The sequence below is a fragment of the Neodiprion lecontei genome, chromosome 5 (assembly GCF_021901455.1).
Source record: "Neodiprion lecontei isolate iyNeoLeco1 chromosome 5, iyNeoLeco1.1, whole genome shotgun sequence".
NCBI classification, from domain to species: Eukaryota; Metazoa; Arthropoda; class Insecta; order Hymenoptera; family Diprionidae; genus Neodiprion; species Neodiprion lecontei.
Window position 1 is genome coordinate 12,372,873 of NC_060264.1, and position 20,223 is coordinate 12,393,095.

A 20,223-nucleotide genomic window follows, 5' to 3' on the forward strand; every position below is an offset into this window, starting at 1 on the left:
TTATTTATTTGTTTTTCTTTTGTAACATTTGCGAACCCTGTTGGGAAAGTGAGGAAATTCTGACACCAATGATCAGATTGATTGAAATAAACATTATATAAGGACTGACGAATCAATAGAACGGAAAAACATTTACTTTTATCGTACGACGCCTCCAAAAGATAAGCGTTATTCTTAAGTATTTATTATTATTTTATTTTATTTCATCTTCCATCACGATTCCTGGCCAATTTTTATCTGTCTAACCATTCATATTATTATAACATATCCTTCCCCATGATGCGTTTATAGTACTTGGCTTGGCAAAACAAGAAATTCGTTACAATATCAACTGATCGAGAAAATCTCAGCATTTTAAAACCTTTCTCACTGCTGTTGTGACAATTTGGGAAGCTACATCCACCCATGATCTGGGTTGATGAATATCTCTCTATCTAATAAAAAAGTTTCAAACAAATGAACGTAGAAAAAGATTATAATAACAATAGTAAAAAAAGATTATAATAACAATAGTATACGCATGAAGTTGGCGGTGGGGTGAGATACCGAAAACAAAACAAAAAGTATCTAGCAAACCCTTTGCAGCTGTCATCGGCTGTTTATGACAGTCTTTGACAAATATCTCTATAGGTATCTGTTTCTGACGCGCAAAAAATGAACATGCAAACGAAAATTATAACGATGATTCCCGACAGGAATTGTCTTTTTCGCGCGTTGGCGTATTGTGTATACGGCACTCAAGATCGACACGTAGAGGTGAGACTGAGTATCGTTTCAAATATAATGGATAATTGGTCTACATTTGCGGGTTTTATTACAGGTAATGAGTCAAACGGTGCTGTGATTAGGTGACCTGGTGATTACAAATCACATATGAATAAAAATGCAATATATGCAGCTGCGGAAATTTTTAAGATATGTTAAATCGAGTATCGCGAAGAACAAATTCATCTACACCGGATCGGATCACAAAATGGAACACAATTCTCGCTACTCTTCACCGGTGACGGAGAGAGTGGACACTTTGATGTCTTGCAGAACCACAATAAAATTCAGATAGTGAGTAATAAGTATGAAAAGTAACAATCAAATAATAGTAAATCTAAATATATCACCAAACAGTCAAAAGGACAGCCAGGATTTACGATGAAAATGGAGAAAGGAGGAGTTTCAAGCAGCAGACAAGGCGATGAAGATGGTGGATGGTCGGAAGTATCACAAAAGAAAGAGGAAAATAAAATTGTAAGTGCGAAGAACCAAATAAGCCATAGAATAATATCCACCAAATATTCGTATAACCAGGAAAGAGGACGACCAGGATCGATGTTGACCACAAGAGAAAGAGGTGTTTTGCGGAATGAACATCAACGCAAATATAGAGAAAAAAATAATATAAAGAAGGTGATTTTGGAGAATAACCGGCAGAGCGGCAGTAAAAATAATTCAACGAAGGGTGTCGAAGAATTAGAAGAATCGATTGCGATGATTGATTCGGAAAATAAATCGAGAGGACCACCAACCAATATGATGTACATAGAAGAGCGAAAAATTAGACGACGGGAACAGCAGCGAAAATATAGGGAAGCGAACAAAAAATATCATACTGGCTTTTCAAACAACGAACAGAAAGGAGGAGTTTCAACCAGCAGACAAGGCGATGAAGATGGTGGATGGTCGGAAGTATCACAAAGGAAAAAGGAAAATAAAATTTCAAGTGCGAAGAACCAAATAAGGCAGAGAATAATAATAAACAAATATTCCTATAACCAGGCAAGAGGACGACCATGATAGATGTTGACCACAAGAAAAAGAGGTGTTTTACGGAGTGAACAGCAACATAAATACAGAGAAAAAAAAATATAAAGAAGGTGATTTTGGAGAATAACGGGCAGAGCGGTAGCAAAAATAATTCAGCAAGTCAAGGAGATAGACAGATATCAATAGAGAAGGAACACCAATTTTCAACCAACGAATGGAAGCTTAGATTGATGAAAAAAAGAAAAGTAAGCACAGAAGGAATTGAAGTGGACAGCAAGTGCAGGACCTGTCATTAAATCAACATGAAGGAATTCGCCTGTCTACTAGACAATGCGTAAGGAAATAGTGAGGCGCGCAGCGCCGAGTGCCCGAGGCGCGTAGCGCCGAGATGGGGTTGGCGCGCGAAGCGCGCAGGGGCGAAGCCCCTAGTTCGTTTAAATATTGTTATAAACAATAGAAAGTTATCGAGATGCAAAGTAATTAGAAATAGATATCCATACTTTATTTTGCTCTTCAATGCACACTTTCAACAACAAAACGTTATCAATAACAAATCGACATTTTTGAACAAATGACAATTGCGAAATTGTATATTACTACTTGCGTCAATCTAAGATAATACGTCAATCAAATGAATTACAAATTTTTATCTAACTACATACATGCTAAGATAATAATACATGCATGAATGAATATTTTTAAAGATAAACAATTTTTGTTCTAATTTTTATAAAAATCATAATGAATTATGATAATAAATGTAGAATTAATAAATATAATTTTAGGTACCTTATGAGGGTAACGTTGAATTAGATATTTCCCGCCATTACCATTTGTATTATAAAAATTTTATTGTTAAAATAACCAATTATTGTTCATTATATTTATTATGAAGATTTTAACAATAATTTCGATTTTAGGATTTGACACACACACACACACACACACACACACACAAAATAATTACTGTCGAGACTTGTTTGGCGCAGGAAAGCCGCACATAAATCGGATAGGGTGAAACCCGCTAGATCTATTGAAAAAATTCCAGGAAATGACCCCTGAAGGAAGGTTTAAAACGGCGTTTTGAATGCTTTTAACAATTTTTTTATTCAACATCAATTATATTTAGTTTTCTTGTTCTATTCTAAATTATCTTATTCTAAATTTTAACGAGTAAAATTATACATATTATTTTCAATATCCATATTAATTAAACATATCATTATTCCAAAATTCACTTATACCAATTTTTTAACAGTACCACTGATCGGATTATATTCAACAATGCGATCATGCAAGATCACGCAGTAGGCAGAAGTGTGTGGTGGGAACGTAATGCTACAGTCAAATTCCAATCGAATGTCCACAGGTCCAGTTTTCAATGTTTCGTTCTGCTTGGAGCAATCGATGACGATAAGGGGAGCTTGGTTTATAAATTCACGCCTCGATAGCAAAGACTCAGCTTCTTTGTTATAATAGCTCATTTGAAACCGAACATACATATCATAGAGAATGGCGGGGGATGTGCAGGCTCGGACTTATTCGCTATAAAGAGTCGTAAAACCCAAAACTGTGTGTACACATACCATCCGGTGAAGAGCGGGCAAGATAAGATTTTTCTCACACCACACACTGTTCGCCACCCGCTTTTCGTTGACCGAGTTTTCCCGCCACATGGCCCACGCTGCTTAACGACTCATAAAACCCAAAAATTTAGGGATGGTGGGAGGGGGACTGCGGACCCCGTCGCCTCTGACGTCATTTTTTACATGAATTTCATCATCTCTGCAGAGTCGGGAGGGCAATAAAACCCAAAAATTTAGGGATGGCGGGTCGGATAAAGGGCGGACCCAGTCGTCTCTGACGTCATTTTTCCCTCCGAGATGCGCAGAACGCAGTGCGCACCGCATCTCTGACGTCATTTTACCCTCCGATATGCGCAGAACGCGGTGCGCATCGTTCCCAAATTCTTGCGATCTATCGGTCTATATACATATAAGCTCAACACATCCGATGCAGACTCGTCAGTCTTACACAATACGTGCAAGTCAAAAAAGTTATACAAAGTTCAGCTTATATCAACGTCAAAGTCATGGCAGTCGAAGCGTATATGGGACTTGCAGAGCAGGTGGAGGGGACGTACAATTTGCTGAGAGAGCAACCACCCGGAGAAGAGAATGACGCCGTCATCAATCATTGGGCTGATATTGGAATTGCGAATATCCAAGTTCTGCGCGATATTTCCATGCAACGAGGAACAACCGTTGGTGCGAAAATACGGCTCCAACATACGATCACACTCCTGCAATCTTGGGTGACGAAGATCAAGCAGTTGCAGCAGCGCACAGTGGTGATGGGTGGAAATATCGGTACTCCTGCGGGTGTACAATGGGACGACGTGGATAGCGCTTTTGCCAGCCGAATCAGAACGGGGGTTGTCACAAATCTCCGTCATAAAAATTTGGACGCCTTTCTGGACGATGTGCAGCGCGTCGTCACCGAGAAGTTGGAGCTGATACTGCGCGAGGAGGGAAATGTGAAGGTTAACCTCATATTATCGTGCAAATTTGAAAATGCCAAGCAGGAAGAGATCTCCACCGAAGATAAGAGTTTCAACACCTCCAACGTGGCGATTCTCCTCCCATCAAGCGATATAAATGGTTGGTTTATACGTGCACGGGGTGATCTGCAGTCAAAGGTGGAAGATTTCGAGCAGCGCGATTCCGGCTGGAGTCTGATTGAGATCCTTAACATCGCTGTAAATATCAATCGCTACCAGCCTCTCGCCGCGGGGGCTTCAACATTCGTCGAGCTGCCCCAAGACATTCAACGGAAGAAGGCTGTGGTGAACGTGAAGAACGAGGACAAAAGATGCCTTCTCTGGTCCGTCATAGCAGCCCTCCACCCGGTCAAGATCAACACCGATAGGACTCCCAACTATCGTCGCTATATTTCCGAGTTGGACTGTACAGGTATCAAATTCCCTGCTACTCTACATGATGTGAAAAAGCTTGAGAGATTGAATAATTTGCGTATCAATGTATATGGTATAGAATCTCAAACTTTTTCGCATCATGCAAAATCAAATAAAAGCGTCATCGTGCCAATTTATTTGAGTAAAAATTTGCATAGCGTAAACATTGACACGATTCATCTTCTAATGGTTGAGAGTAATCCGGAAGACGATATGACTAGTGAGTTTGCACCGAGATTCCACTTTGCTTGGATTAAAGATCTTTCCCGATTGGTGAGCAAACAATTGTCCATTCATGAACACAAAACGTTTTTATGTGACAGATGTTTGTGCCACTTTAGCGCGAAACATGTCTACGACAATCACCGACAAGATTGTATTACGCTAAATAAAGTACGCATGGAGTTTCCCAAGTGTAAAGATTTAGTATTTTCCAATTTTCAAAACAAAGGCACCGTTCCATTTGTCGTATACGCCGATCTCGAATGTATATTAATCCCTGAACCTGTGGATGAATTTGAAACTCGTAAGACTTGTGAAATTCAAAAGCACATCCCGCACAGTGTAGCGTACTATGTACATTGCGCGTACGATGAGACTTTATCGAAGTTCCACGGTAAACGCGGTGTCGATTGCATAGATTGGTTTATGAAACAGCTTAAAGATTTATCAATTCAAGTAGAGTCACGCATCAAAAACATAATTCCGATGAAGTCTCTTACCCAAGTGCAACGCGATCGTCACATGCGCGCAAAGAATTGTTATATTTGTGAAAAACCGTTTACCCCTGAGGAGAAAAAGTGTTACGATCACTGTCACTTCACGGGTAAATATCGTGGTCCTGCTCATAATCGGTGTAATTTGAATTTCAGAGAGTCGCACACAATTCCAATAGTTTTCCACAATTTGTCCGGTTACGATTCTCACTTTTTAATAAAATCCCTTGCGTCAACTTTTCCTGGTAAAATTACACTGCTACCCATAAATAAGGAAAAATATATATCCTTCACGAAACGCGTCGATGGAACAATGATGCACTTGAGATTCATCGATTCGTTCCGATTTATGGCTAGCAGCATCGATAAACTTTCCACATATTTGACCGATACCGATAAACGCATAACACGCAAATTTTATAATAACCCGACTCAGTTCAGTTTGATGACCCGCAAAGGTGTTTTTCCCTATGAATACGTCGATTGTTGGGGGAAACTCAATGAACCGCGATTACCTGCAAAGAAGCATTTCTACTCGCACCTCTGCGATGCAAATATTTCAGACACCGATTACGAGCACGCGAAAACTGTTTGGGAGGAATTCCATTTAGAGTCATTAGGAGGCTATTCAGATTTATATTTAAAGACCGATGTTCTTTTGCTTGCCGATATATTCGAAAATTTCCGCGCTAGCTGCTTCAAAACATACAATTTAGATCCGTTGCACTACTACACTGCACCGGGGCTTGCTTTTGACGCGATGCTCAAGCATACTAATGTAAATTTGCAACTTTTAGACAACCCTGAAATGGTGTTATTTATTGAAAGAGCCATTCGAGGCGGCGTAGCACAATGTTCCAATCGACACGCTCGGGCCAATAATTTGATTCATGGGAAAAGATTTTGATCCAAACAAAGCGGAATCGTATCTCATGTATTTTGACGTGAATAACCTGTACGGTGCAGCTATGAGCGTGCATTTACCAATCGGTTCGTTCGAGTGGGAGTATCAGCACATCGATATAACGAACCATCCGGACGATTCGCCGATCGGCTACTTTCTGGAGGTAGATTTGGACTACCCTGTGGAACTCCACGAGGATCACAAAGACTTACCTCTTTGTCCCGAACATTTTACTCCTCCAGGTAGTAAAAATGCCAAACTCGCGACCACCCTTCACCCCAAAACAAAGTATATATTGCACTATAGAAATTTGAAACAGTGTTTGAGTTTAGGATTAAAAGTAACGAAAGTGCACAGAATTTTGAAGTTTGCACAATCTCCATGGCTCGAGCCTTACATCACGCTCAATACAGACATGCGCAAGCGGTCTAGGAATGAATTTGAGAAAAACTTTTACAAACTCATGAATAACGCTGTGTTCGGCAAGACTATGGAGAATGTGCGAAATCACAAAGATGTCAAATTGGTCACAAAATGGGAGGGAAGAGGTGGTGCGAGAACGCTTATTGCCCGAGCAAACTTTCACAGCTGTACCGTATTTGACACTGATATGGTTATCATTGAAATGAATCGTGTCAAAGTTCACTTCGCCAAACCTATTTACGTCCGCGCATCAATTCTAGATCTGTCAAAAATCTTTCTCTACAATTTCCACTATAATTATATTAAAACCAACTTTTCGAATAAACAAGCTAAATTGATGTATACCGACACAGACAGCCTTATTTATCAATTCAATGTGCCTAATATCTACGATATCATCAAACGTGATGTAGATACAATGTTTGATACTTCTGACTATCCGCTCGACAATGTGTATGGTATTCCCCTTAAAAACAAAAAACAACTAGGACTAATGAAGGATGAAAATAATGGTAAAATTATGACAGAGTTTGTGGGACTGCGAGCGAAGCTGTACACATTTACTACGATGGGTGAGGATGGGGGAAAATATGACAGTGGCGTAAAACTGAATAAGCGCGCCAAGGGTGTAAGAAATTCATCGATAAATAGCATCACGTTTGATGATTATAAGCGCTGTCTGACGGCTTACCGAGAGTTGACTCTTCCACAGTGTTTAATACGCAGCAAAAAACACGAAGTAACCACGATCGTACAAAAAAAATTGGCTCTGAGTTGGCAGGATGACAAGCGGCAATTGATACCTGGACAGACCGACACCGTACCTTGGGGGTTTGTCCCAGCCCCCCCCCCCCCCCCCCCAAATAGCTATAGGATAAACTGTAGACATAGAATTGATGTAAATATTTGATGTTTGACGCCTCGGACGACCCACCATCGGGCGGAAACGTTTCACCATCAATACGATATTTAATGGATTTAAAAATGTGAATTCACATACTTAACAATTATTTATTTATTATTATTATTAATATACCGAGCAATTATTCATATTCATTCGTTTACCACGAGAAAAGTTTTCAGAAAATGAAAAAAGTTTTCCAAAAAATAAAATGTGTGATAATCGTATGGCGAAATTTCATATTATCATTATTATTATCATTATTATTATTATTATCATTATTATTATTATTTTCGTGGTACAGAGTATGGCACATGTGAAAATACATACAAATTATGTTACATGTCTGTTTTATTTATCCAACTATTGTGCGAATTATCAAAACCCAACCACTTCACATAGAACAGGTTCCCCCGTTTGCGTAATACTTTCTCCACAAGGTAGCCGTCGGGATATTTCACTTTGGTGAGCTCTTCCTCGTAGAAGCCCCCCCCCCCCCCCCCCCGATGGGATGATCTTGATAATCGGTAAGTTTGTAGGTGGGTGGATTGGTATTTTTCACCTCACTCACGGTGAATATTTCTGTCGTCCAATTGGGTGTATAGCTTTTTTGGAATACATTCTCGTACTTGCTGATTCGAACTCGATTGCCTACGCTGAATTTCCGCGCTCGATCACTTCGTTTGATTTGCCGAGGCTTGTACACGCTACGATACAGCTGTTTTTTATTCTCCGTGCTAACATCCACCGGTTTCATCCGAATCGTGCGATGTTTGGTGTTGTTGTAGGACTTCATTAAATCAACCCAAAATATTAATCCACTTGTAAAATCCTGGGAGAGTAAACCACATCCACATTTCATTTTTTCAATGTTCGACTAAAAACGTTCGCATATCGACGCCTTTAAGTTGCTGAGTGTCAAATACATGTTGATATTGTGCTGCATCATGAGGGCTTTCAATTTGCTGTTGTGAAATTCTTTGCATTGATCAACGTATAAATGTGCAGGTATACGGCTCTGGGTTAGTACAGATTTCATAGCAGCAGCCGCATCTTCCCCCCCCCCCCCCCCCCCCCCCGCTACGGATGAGGATGAAAAAAAAATGTGACAACGGTGTTAAAGTGGGTAAGCGTGTCAAGGATGCGAAAACTGCAACGATAAATAACATCACGTTTAATGATTATAAGAACCGTCTGAGGGGCTCACCAAGAGTTGATCAACCCTACAGTGCTTAATACGTAGTAAAAAAACGCGAGGTTAGCTCCAATGTACTGGAAAATTGATCATGAGTTGACAAGACGGTAATATGCAACCGATACCTGGGCAAACAGGCACCAGAACTTGAAGGGTGTGCTGCAACCCCGCAATAAACTAGCCGTAGGCTGGAACTGAGGGCATAGAACCGTTGTAAATATATGCGTTTGACACCCAGGGCGACAGTTCATGAAGCAGAGACGTTTCGCAAGCAATACGATATTGAGCAGATCGAAGTTTTAAAATTCGAATACCGTGTAAATTCATGTATTCATCAATTATTTATTTATTTATCATTAATACATTGAACAATTATTCATATTTATTCGTTTACCACGAGAAAAGTTTTCAGAAAATGGAAAAAAGTTTCCAGAAAACGAAAAAAAGTTTCCAGAAAACGAAAAAAAGTTTTCCGAAAACATTTTTCCCATTTAATTAGCACGTAGAAAAAGTTTCCAGGAAACATTTTTCCCATTTCATTAACACGTAAAAAAAGTTTCCAGAAAAAAAAAGTTTTCAGAAAATGAAAAAAAGTTCACCAAAAAGTAAAATGAGCATTAATCGTATCGAAAAATTATAGATTATCATTATTATTATTATCATCATCATTATTATCATCATTTGAAGGCCTTTGATCACGGCAGGCGATGGTGGAGGTGTCCCCTGCTACCAGGGTCCGGCACTATCGACGTCGAGGCTGCTTGCAGCCCCTCTCTTCCGCAGCCTAGGAGGACCGCGATCCTCGCCCCTTCCAAGGTCGTCGCAAGAGCTGTCATTGCTCGCGTAGTAATGACCCCTGGATTCAGAGTTCGCATGATTGAGGTACGCATACGACGTCCTGGCGTGCAGCTTCAGGGGCGGCTGTGTCCTAGGATTTCACAAGTTGACTAATATTTTGGCTGTGCCGCCCCGAAGCTGCACGCCAGGACGTCGTATGCATACCTCAATCATGCGAACTCTGAATCCAGGGGTCATTACTACGCGAGCAATGACAGCTCTTGCGACGACCTTGGAAGGGGCGAGGATCGCGGTCCTCCTAGGCTGCGGAAGAGAGGGGCTGCAAGCAGCCTCGACGTCGATAGTGCCGGACCCTGGTAGCAGGGGACACCTCCACCATCGCCTGCCGTGATCAAAGGCCTTCAAATGATGATAATAATGATGATGATAATAATAATAATGATAATCTATAATTTTTCGATACGATTAATGCTCATTTTACTTTTTGGTGAACTTTTTTTCATTTTCTGAAAACTTTTTTTTTCTGGAAACTTTTTTTACGTGTTAATGAAATGGGAAAAATGTTTCCTGGAAACTTTTTCTACGTGCTAATTAAATGGGAAAAATGTTTTCGGAAAACTTTTTTTCGTTTTCTGAAAACTTTTTTTCATTTTCTGAAAACTTTTTTTACATGTTAATCAAATGGGAAAAAAGTTTTCGGAAAACTTTTTTTCGTTTTCTGGAAACTTTTTTTCGTTTTCTGGAAACTTTTTTCCATTTTCTGAAAACTTTTCTCGTGGTAAACGAATAAATATGAATAATTGTTCAATGTATTAATGATAAATAAATAAATAATTGATGAATACATGAATTTACACGGTATTCGAATTTTAAAACTTCGATCTGCTCAATATCGTATTGCTTGCGAAACGTCTCTGCTTCATGAACTGTCGCCCTGGGTGTCAAACGCATATATTTACAACGGTTCTATGCCCTCAGTTCCAGCCTACGGCTAGTTTATTGCGGGGTTGCAGCACACCCTTCAAGTTCTGGTGCCTGTTTGCCCAGGTATCGGTTGCATATTACCGTCTTGTCAACTCATGATCAATTTTCCAGTACATTGGAGCTAACCTCGCGTTTTTTTACTACGTATTAAGCACTGTAGGGTTGATCAACTCTTGGTGAGCCCCTCAGACGGTTCTTATAATCATTAAACGTGATGTTATTTATCGTTGCAGTTTTCGCATCCTTGACACGCTTACCCACTTTAACACCGTTGTCACATTTTTTTTTCATCCTCATCCGTAGCGGGGGGGGGGGGGGGGGAAGATGCGGCTGCTGCTATGAAATCTGTACTAACCCAGAGCCGTATACCTGCACATTTATACGTTGATCAATGCAAAGAATTTCACAACAGCAAATTGAAAGCCCTCATGATGCAGCACAATATCAACATGTATTTGACACTCAGCAACTTAAAGGCGTCGATATGCGAACGTTTTTAGTCGAACATTGAAAAAATGAAATGTGGATGTGGTTTACTCTCCCAGGATTTTACAAGTGGATTAATATTTTGGGTTGATTTAATGAAGTCCTACAACAACACCAAACATCGCACGATTCGGATGAAACCGGTGGATGTTAGCACGGAGAATAAAAAACAGCTGTATCGTAGCGTGTACAAGCCTCGGCAAATCAAACGAAGTGATCGAGCGCGGAAATTCAGCGTAGGCAATCGAGTTCGAATCAGCAAGTACGAGAATGTATTCCAAAAAAGCTATACACCCAATTGGACGACAGAAATATTCACCGTGAGTGAGGTGAAAAATACCAATCCACCCACCTACAAACTTACCGATTATCAAGATCATCCCATCGGGGGGGGGGGGGGGGGGGCTTCTACGAGGAAGAGCTCACCAAAGTGAAATATCCCGACGGCTACCTTGTGGAGAAAGTATTACGCAAACGGGGGAACCTGTTCTATGTGAAGTGGTTGGGTTTTGATAATTCGCACAATAGTTGGATAAATAAAACAGACATGTAACATAATTTGTATGTATTTTCACATGTGCCATACTCTGTACCACGAAAATAATAATAATAATGATAATAATAATAATAATGATAATAATAATGATAATATGAAATTTCGCCATACGATTATCACACATTTTATTTTTTGGAAAACTTTTTTCATTTTCTGAAAACTTTTCTCGTGGTAAACGAATGAATATGAATAATTGCTCGGTATATTAATAATAATAATAAATAAATAATTGTTAAGTATGTGAATTCACATTTTTAAATCCATTAAATATCGTATTGATGGTGAAACGTTTCCGCCCGATGGTGGGTCGTCCGAGGCGTCAAACATCAAATATTTACATCAATTCTATGTCTACAGTTTATCCTATAGCTATTTGGGGGGGGGGGGGGGGGGGCTGGGACAAACCCCCAAGGTACGGTGTCGGTCTGTCCAGGTATCAATTGCCGCTTGTCATCCTGCCAACTCAGAGCCAATTTTTTTTGTACGATCGTGGTTACTTCGTGTTTTTTGCTGCGTATTAAACACTGTGGAAGAGTCAACTCTCGGTAAGCCGTCAGACAGCGCTTATAATCATCAAACGTGATGCTATTTATCGATGAATTTCTTACACCCTTGGCGCGCTTATTCAGTTTTACGCCACTGTCATATTTTCCCCCATCCTCACCCATCGTAGTAAATGTGTACAGCTTCGCTCGCAGTCCCACAAACTCTGTCATAATTTTACCATTATTTTCATCCTTCATTAGTCCTAGTTGTTTTTTGTTTTTAAGGGGAATACCATACACATTGTCGAGCGGATAGTCAGAAGTATCAAACATTGTATCTACATCACGTTTGATGATATCGTAGATATTAGGCACATTGAATTGATAAATAAGGCTGTCTGTGTCGGTATACATCAATTTAGCTTGTTTATTCGAAAAGTTGGTTTTAATATAATTATAGTGGAAATTGTAGAGAAAGATTTTTGACAGATCTAGAATTGATGCGCGGACGTAAATAGGTTTGGCGAAGTGAACTTTGACACGATTCATTTCAATGATAACCATATCAGTGTCAAATACGGTACAGCTGTGAAAGTTTGCTCGGGCAATAAGCGTTCTCGCACCACCTCTTCCCTCCCATTTTGTGACCAATTTGACATCTTTGTGATTTCGCACATTCTCCATAGTCTTGCCGAACACAGCGTTATTCATGAGTTTGTAAAAGTTTTTCTCAAATTCATTCCTAGACCGCTTGCGCATGTCTGTATTGAGCGTGATGTAAGGCTCGAGCCATGGAGATTGTGCAAACTTCAAAATTCTGTGCACTTTCGTTACTTTTAATCCTAAACTCAAACACTGTTTCAAATTTCTATAGTGCAATATATACTTTGTTTTGGGGTGAAGGGTGGTCGCGAGTTTGGCATTTTTACTACCTGGAGGAGTAAAATGTTCGGGACAAAGAGGTAAGTCTTTGTGATCCTCGTGGAGTTCCACAGGGTAGTCCAAATCTACCTCCAGAAAGTAGCCGATCGGCGAATCGTCCGGATGGTTCGTTATATCGATGTGCTGATACTCCCACTCGAACGAACCGATTGGTAAATGCACGCTCATAGCTGCACCGTACAGGTTATTCACGTCAAAATACATGAGATACGATTCCGCTTTGTTTGGATCAAAATCTTTTCCCATGAATCAAATTATTGGCCCGAGCGTGTCGATTGGAACATTGTGCTACGCCGCCTCGAATGGCTCTTTCAATAAATAACACCATTTCAGGGTTGTCTAAAAGTTGCAAATTTACATTAGTATGCTTGAGCATCGCGTCAAAAGCAAGTCCCGGTGCAGTGTAGTAGTGCAACGGATCTAAATCGTATGTTTTGAAGCAGCTAGCGCGGAAATTTTCGAAAATATCGGCAAGCAAAAGAACATCGGTCTTTAAATATAAATCTGAATAGCCTCCTAATGACTCTAAATGGAATTCCTCCCAAACAGTTTTCGCGTGCTCGTAATCGGTGTCTGAAATATTTGCATCGCAGAGGTGCGAGTAGAAATGCTTCTTTGCAGGTAATCGCGGTTCATTGAGTTTCCCCCAACAATCGACGTATTCATAGGGAAAAACACCTTTGCGGGTCATCAAACTGAACTGAGTCGGGTTATTATAAAATTTGCGTGTTATGCGTTTATCGGTATCGGTCAAATATGTGGAAAGTTTATCGATGCTGCTAGCCATAAATCGGAACGAATCGATGAATCTCAAGTGCATCATTGTTCCATCGACGCGTTTCGTGAAGGATATATATTTTTCCTTATTTATGGGTAGCAGTGTAATTTTACCAGGAAAAGTTGACGCAAGGGATTTTATTAAAAAGTGAGAATCGTAACCGGACAAATTGTGGAAAACTATTGGAATTGTGTGCGACTCTCTGAAATTCAAATTACACCGATTATGAGCAGGACCACGATATTTACCCGTGAAGTGACAGTGATCGTAACACTTTTTCTCCTCAGGGGTAAACGGTTTTTCACAAATATAACAATTCTTTGCGCGCATGTGACGATCGCGTTGCACTTGGGTAAGAGACTTCATCGGAATTATGTTTTTGATGCGTGACTCTACTTGAATTGATAAATCTTTAAGCTGTTTCATAAACCAATCTATGCAATCGACACCGCGTTTACCGTGGAACTTCGATAAAGTCTCATCGTACGCGCAATGTACATAGTACGCTACACTGTGCGGGATGTGCTTTTGAATTTCACAAGTCTTACGAGTTTCAAATTCATCCACAGGTTCAGGGATTAATATACATTCGAGATCGGCGTATACGACAAATGGAACGGTGCCTTTGTTTTGAAAATTGGAAAATACTAAATCTTTACACTTGGGAAACTCCATGCGTACTTTATTTAGCGTAATACAATCTTGTCGGTGATTGTCGTAGACATGTTTCGCGCTAAAGTGGCACAAACATCTGTCACATAAAAACGTTTTGTGTTCATGAATGGACAATTGTTTGCTCACCAATCGGGAAAGATCTTTAATCCAAGCAAAGTGGAATCTCGGTGCAAACTCACTAGTCATATCGTCTTCCGGATTACTCTCAACCATTAGAAGATGAATCGTGTCAATGTTTACGCTATGCAAATTTTTACTCAAATAAATTGGCACGATGACGCTTTTATTTGATTTTGCATGATGCGAAAAAGTTTGAGATTCTATACCATATACATTGATACGCAAATTATTCAATCTCTCAAGCTTTTTCACATCATGTAGAGTAGCAGGGAATTTGATACCTGTACAGTCCAACTCGGAAATATAGCGACGATAGTTGGGAGTCCTATCGGTGTTGATCTTGACCGGGTGGAGGGCTGCTATGACGGACCAGAGAAGGCATCTTTTGTCCTCGTTCTTCACGTTCACCACAGCCTTCTTCCGTTGAATGTCTTGGGGCAGCTCGACGAATGTTGAAGCCCCCGCGGCGAGAGGCTGGTAGCGATTGATATTTACAGCGATGTTAAGGATCTCAATCAGACTCCAGCCGGAATCGCGCTGCTCGAAATCTTCCACCTTTGACTGCAGATCACCCCGTGCACGTATAAACCAACCATTTATATCGCTTGATGGGAGGAGAATCGCCACGTTGGAGGTGTTGAAACTCTTATCTTCGGTGGAGATCTCTTCCTGCTTGGCATTTTCAAATTTGCACGATAATATGAGGTTAACCTTCACATTTCCCTCCTCGCGCAGTATCAGCTCCAACTTCTCGGTGACGACGCGCTGCACATCGTCCAGAAAGGCGTCCAAATTTTTATGACGGAGATTTGTGACAACCCCCGTTCTGATTCGGCTGGCAAAAGCGCTATCCACGTCGTCCCATTGTACACCCGCAGGAGTACCGATATTTCCACCCATCACCACTGTGCGCTGCTGCAACTGCTTGATCTTCGTCACCCAAGATTGCAGGAGTGTGATCGTATGTTGGAGCCGTATTTTCGCACCAACGGTTGTTCCTCGTTGCATGGAAATATCGCGCAGAACTTGGATATTCGCAATTCCAATATCAGCCCAATGATTGATGACGGCGTCATTCTCTTCTCCGGGTGGTTGCTCTCTCAGCAAATTGTACGTCCCCTCCACCTGCTCTGCAAGTCCCATATACGCTTCGACTGCCATGACTTTGACGTTGATATAAGCTGAACTTTGTATAACTTTTTTGACTTGCACGTATTGTGTAAGACTGACGAGTCTGCATCGGATGTGTTGAGCTTATATGTATATAGACCGATAGATCGCAAGAATTTGGGAACGATGCGCACCGCGTTCTGCGCATATCGGAGGGTAAAATGACGTCAGAGATGCGGTGCGCACTGCGTTCTGCGCATCTCGGAGGGAAAAATGACGTCAGAGACGACTGGGTCCGCCCTTTATCCGACCCGCCATCCCTAAATTTTTGGGTTTTATTGCCCTCCCGACTCTGCAGAGATGATGAAATTCATGTAAAAAATGACGTCAGAGGCGACGGGGTCCGCAGTCCCCCTCCCACCATCCCTAAATTTTTGGGTTTTATGAGTCGTTAAGCAGCGTGGGCCATGTGGCGGGAAAACTCGGTCAACGAAAAGCGGGTGGCGAACAGTGTGTGGTGTGAGAAAAATCTTATCTTGCCCGCTCTTCACCGGATGGTATGTGTACACACAGTTTTGGGTTTTACGACTCTTTATAGCGAATAAGTCCGAGCCTGCACATCCCCCGCCATTCTCTATGATATGTATGTTCGGTTTCAAATGAGCTATTATAACAAAGAAGCTGAGTCTTTGCTATCGAGGCGTGAATTTATAAACCAAGCTCCCCTTATCGTCATCGATTGCTCCAAGCAGAACGAAACATTGAAAACTGGACCTGTGGACATTCGATTGGAATTTGACTGTAGCATTACGTTCCCACCACACACTTCTGCCTACTGCGTGATCTTGCATGATCGCATTGTTGAATATAATCCGATCAGTGGTACTGTTAAAAAATTGGTATAAGTGAATTTTGGAATAATGATATGTTTAATTAATATGGATATTGAAAATAATATGTATAATTTTACTCGTTAAAATTTAGAATAAGATAATTTAGAATAGAACAAGAAAACTAAATATAATTGATGTTGAATAAAAAAATTGTTAAAAGCATTCAAAACGCCGTTTTAAACCTTCCTTCAGGGGTCATTTCCTGGAATTTTTTCAATAGATCTAGCGGGTTTCACCCTATCCGATTTATGTGCGGCTTTCCTGCGCCAAACAAGTCTCGACAGTAATTATTTTGTGTGTGTGTGTGTGTGTGTGTGTGCGTGCGTGCGTGCGTGCGTGCGTGCGTGTGTGTGTGTGTGTGTGTGTGTGTGAGCGCGTGTGTGTGTGTGTCAAATCCTATGAAAACAGCCACCGAAAATGACCAAGGGCGGGGGGGGGCGTGAGTCGAGGGCCGGGGGGGGGGGGCTAGGGGGGAGCTAGGGGGGAGCGCCGCCATCTTTGATTTAGAACCGGCATGTATACACTACTCCTGTTATTAGACAAACTCTAATTATTGTTGCTGATAATTAATAAATAATTATAAAAAACTGAATATAAAACCTGAAAATCAATTGCAATAATAAAAACTACACTAAAACTGTGGAATGATGGCTAAAAAAAAAAAAAAAAAATTTTTCGGGTCTCGAACCCAGTCTGCATAATTGTCAAGCAAGTAAAAGCTGTACGCGCTACCAGACAAGTCAGTTCGTGTAAATCAGAGGTAAATGATTAACTGCGCTTGGGGAGAACCGGTTTAACCAGAGAAATTGAGGACACAAAAAAAATTTATTAAAGGTTTTTAATTAATTATCATCATTTATTATTGTTGCTGGAGGGTGAAAATAATTTTTTTAGGCGCTACTTGATTATTAAACAATATTTGTTATTATTTCGAGAATTAGCATGAAAATACTTTAGGTGCCGGCTAGTGTGCCTGACACACTCGTGGTGGCGCGACCGCTTGACACATTTCCTATGATGCATTGCGGGATTAGAATACCTTCTTACATATTATCTTACTAGTTATAAGAAACAAATTTGAACATTATACTAGGGATCGTTGCTGGTCTCTACGCAGGGCCGGATTTAGAGGTCGAGAGGCTTCGGGGCAACAAAGGAGTGGAGGCTCCCTGGCCCCAAATTATGTTCCAAATGAAGTGGACAATTTTTTTCCGTTGATCTTTTCAATGAATAATTTGTTGTGGAACCAAGGATAAATTATGTTATTATTTAACAAACATATAAATATAATCGGAAACGAGAATTATCTGAAATTAAATTCTAGCGTTAACGAACGGAATCTTCCGAGCTTTTTTTGCCGCAAAATCGTTAATGATTTCGCTGAAATCCAGTTCCCGGAGTAGATCACTTTCAATACTCGGGAGAGAAAGCTTTGATAGACGATTTTGTCCCATCGTGGTTCGAAGCCTATTTTTTATAATTTTCATTTTTGAAAATGAGCGCTCTCCCGTGCAATTTGATACCATTAAAACCAAATACATTCTCAGTGCAATTTCAAAGTTTGGGAATGTAGCTCTGAAATTTTGATCTTCGAGAATTTGGTAGTAAAATAGTTCCGGAGATTGGTCTTTTTCATAGTCCTTTTTGTATGAGTCGATCAAAGATACAAATAGAACCAACTCATTACCAAGACTAGGTTCTAAATCATCCTGATAAACTTTCACCAATGCCTCTGCTGCAGCGTGCAGATTTTCAGCATCCATCTTGTCGATGTGATTGTGAAATCCAAATCTCGAACGTACAGTTTCATAAGCATGCAATCTTTCGGTAAGCGAAACGCATAGCTGGTCGACCACTGGGATAAAAGCGGATACTTTGTATTTCTCCTTCGGTGAGAGATTTGCGTCTTGTGCTTTCCCGTAATCAAGCGGATTCAACCTCACGTTTCTCGGTCTGGTCCTGGTGCGTGATTGTACGTATTCGTCAGTCTGAGATATTTTTTTGGCAGCTTCCTCGTATTTATCGAAATCATTCCTTTTAGATTCCACGAATGATTTCAATGATTCTAATGCACGCATTGCCGATTCAAGAATCATTTGCGGGTCTTGCAACATCTTGTTTGTAGCGTTGAATCGCTCCAAGATGTCGTTCCAAAAGATTACGAATAAAGCGGTTTCGAGACTACTCATCTTCTGTAGAAGGTGCGCTGCTTCATTCCTCGCGATGTCTTTTTGCTCTTTATCGGAAGATATGCTGGTTACAGCTTCTTCGATTTCTGAATAGCCGTCGACTATGGCTTTCAATCGAAGAATTGAACAGCTGATGGACAAGAGTTGGCAGCTGCCTTTCCAACTAAATTAAGGGATTGACCACAACATGGTACAAACGCCGATAAATGGTTTTTCTCAAAAATAAGAGCCTGCATCCCTTTGTATTTGCCACTCATGTTTGCAGCGTTGTCGTACTATTGGCCGCGGCAATCCATTATGTCTATTTGATGGTCACCTAAAAATGTGAGTAGAGCGTTTGCTGTGGCTTTGCCACTATGATCGCAGTTTGGTAAAAAAGTAAGAAATCTTTCCTTTGGCATTGATCCTTCCATATATCGAACAACTATAGTTAGCTGATCGATGTGAGATTCATCGGGAGTAGAGTCCACTGATACCGAATAATATTTGGATTTTTTTATCCTGGATACTATTTCAGTTAGGACTTTATCTCCCATGCAACTGATCAGTTCTTCGCAAATCGTGGACGAAAGGTAATTGACATGACCACTCCCTTTGTTTGCATGCGTTTTTAAATGGGTAGCCAGGATTGGTTCATACTCGGCTAACAATTCCAAAATTCCCAGGAAATTTCCATTTCTCGGTGAGCCAACAATTTCATTGTCACCTCGAAAGGCCAATCCGCGTTCAGCGATGAATTTGATCGTACTAACGAAAATTTTGAGATTTTTTCGCCAATACTCGATTTGTTGTACCTCTTGCATGGCTAGCTCTTGGTCGATGCGCCCTGTGACTCTTCCCCGTTGCAGTAAACTCATTACTGATTCCAAATGAGTCTTCGAAATCTCATGTTCACACAGAAGATCAGATGCATGCTTCCAGTCACTGAAGCCTTCTCCACTGAGTTTCGTATTTTGAGTGGACATCAATTTACACGCGTAACAATACATTTTCCCCGTAGTTGGAGAAAAGCAAAGCCAGAATCGATTGACGGTCTCTTGATTTTTATTGCGGCGTGTAAACATGTTCTTTGTACATTTCCGAACAAAGTTGGAAGTGTCTCGAGGTTGATCTTGAGGAACTGAATTCTGCAACGATACTTGATCGCAATTTTGAAGTTCCGTGGAACCTTTTTTCGCCCAATAATCGATCATTTCCTTTGTTATATTAACAGGCCAAAGACCTATGTCATTTCTGAGACCGCTTAATTCCTCGCTCAACTCTGCTTCTTTTTGGGTTTGAGATTCGGTTATAGAAAATTGTGTGGTGTCGCCTGATGAAACTTCAGCCTCCGGGC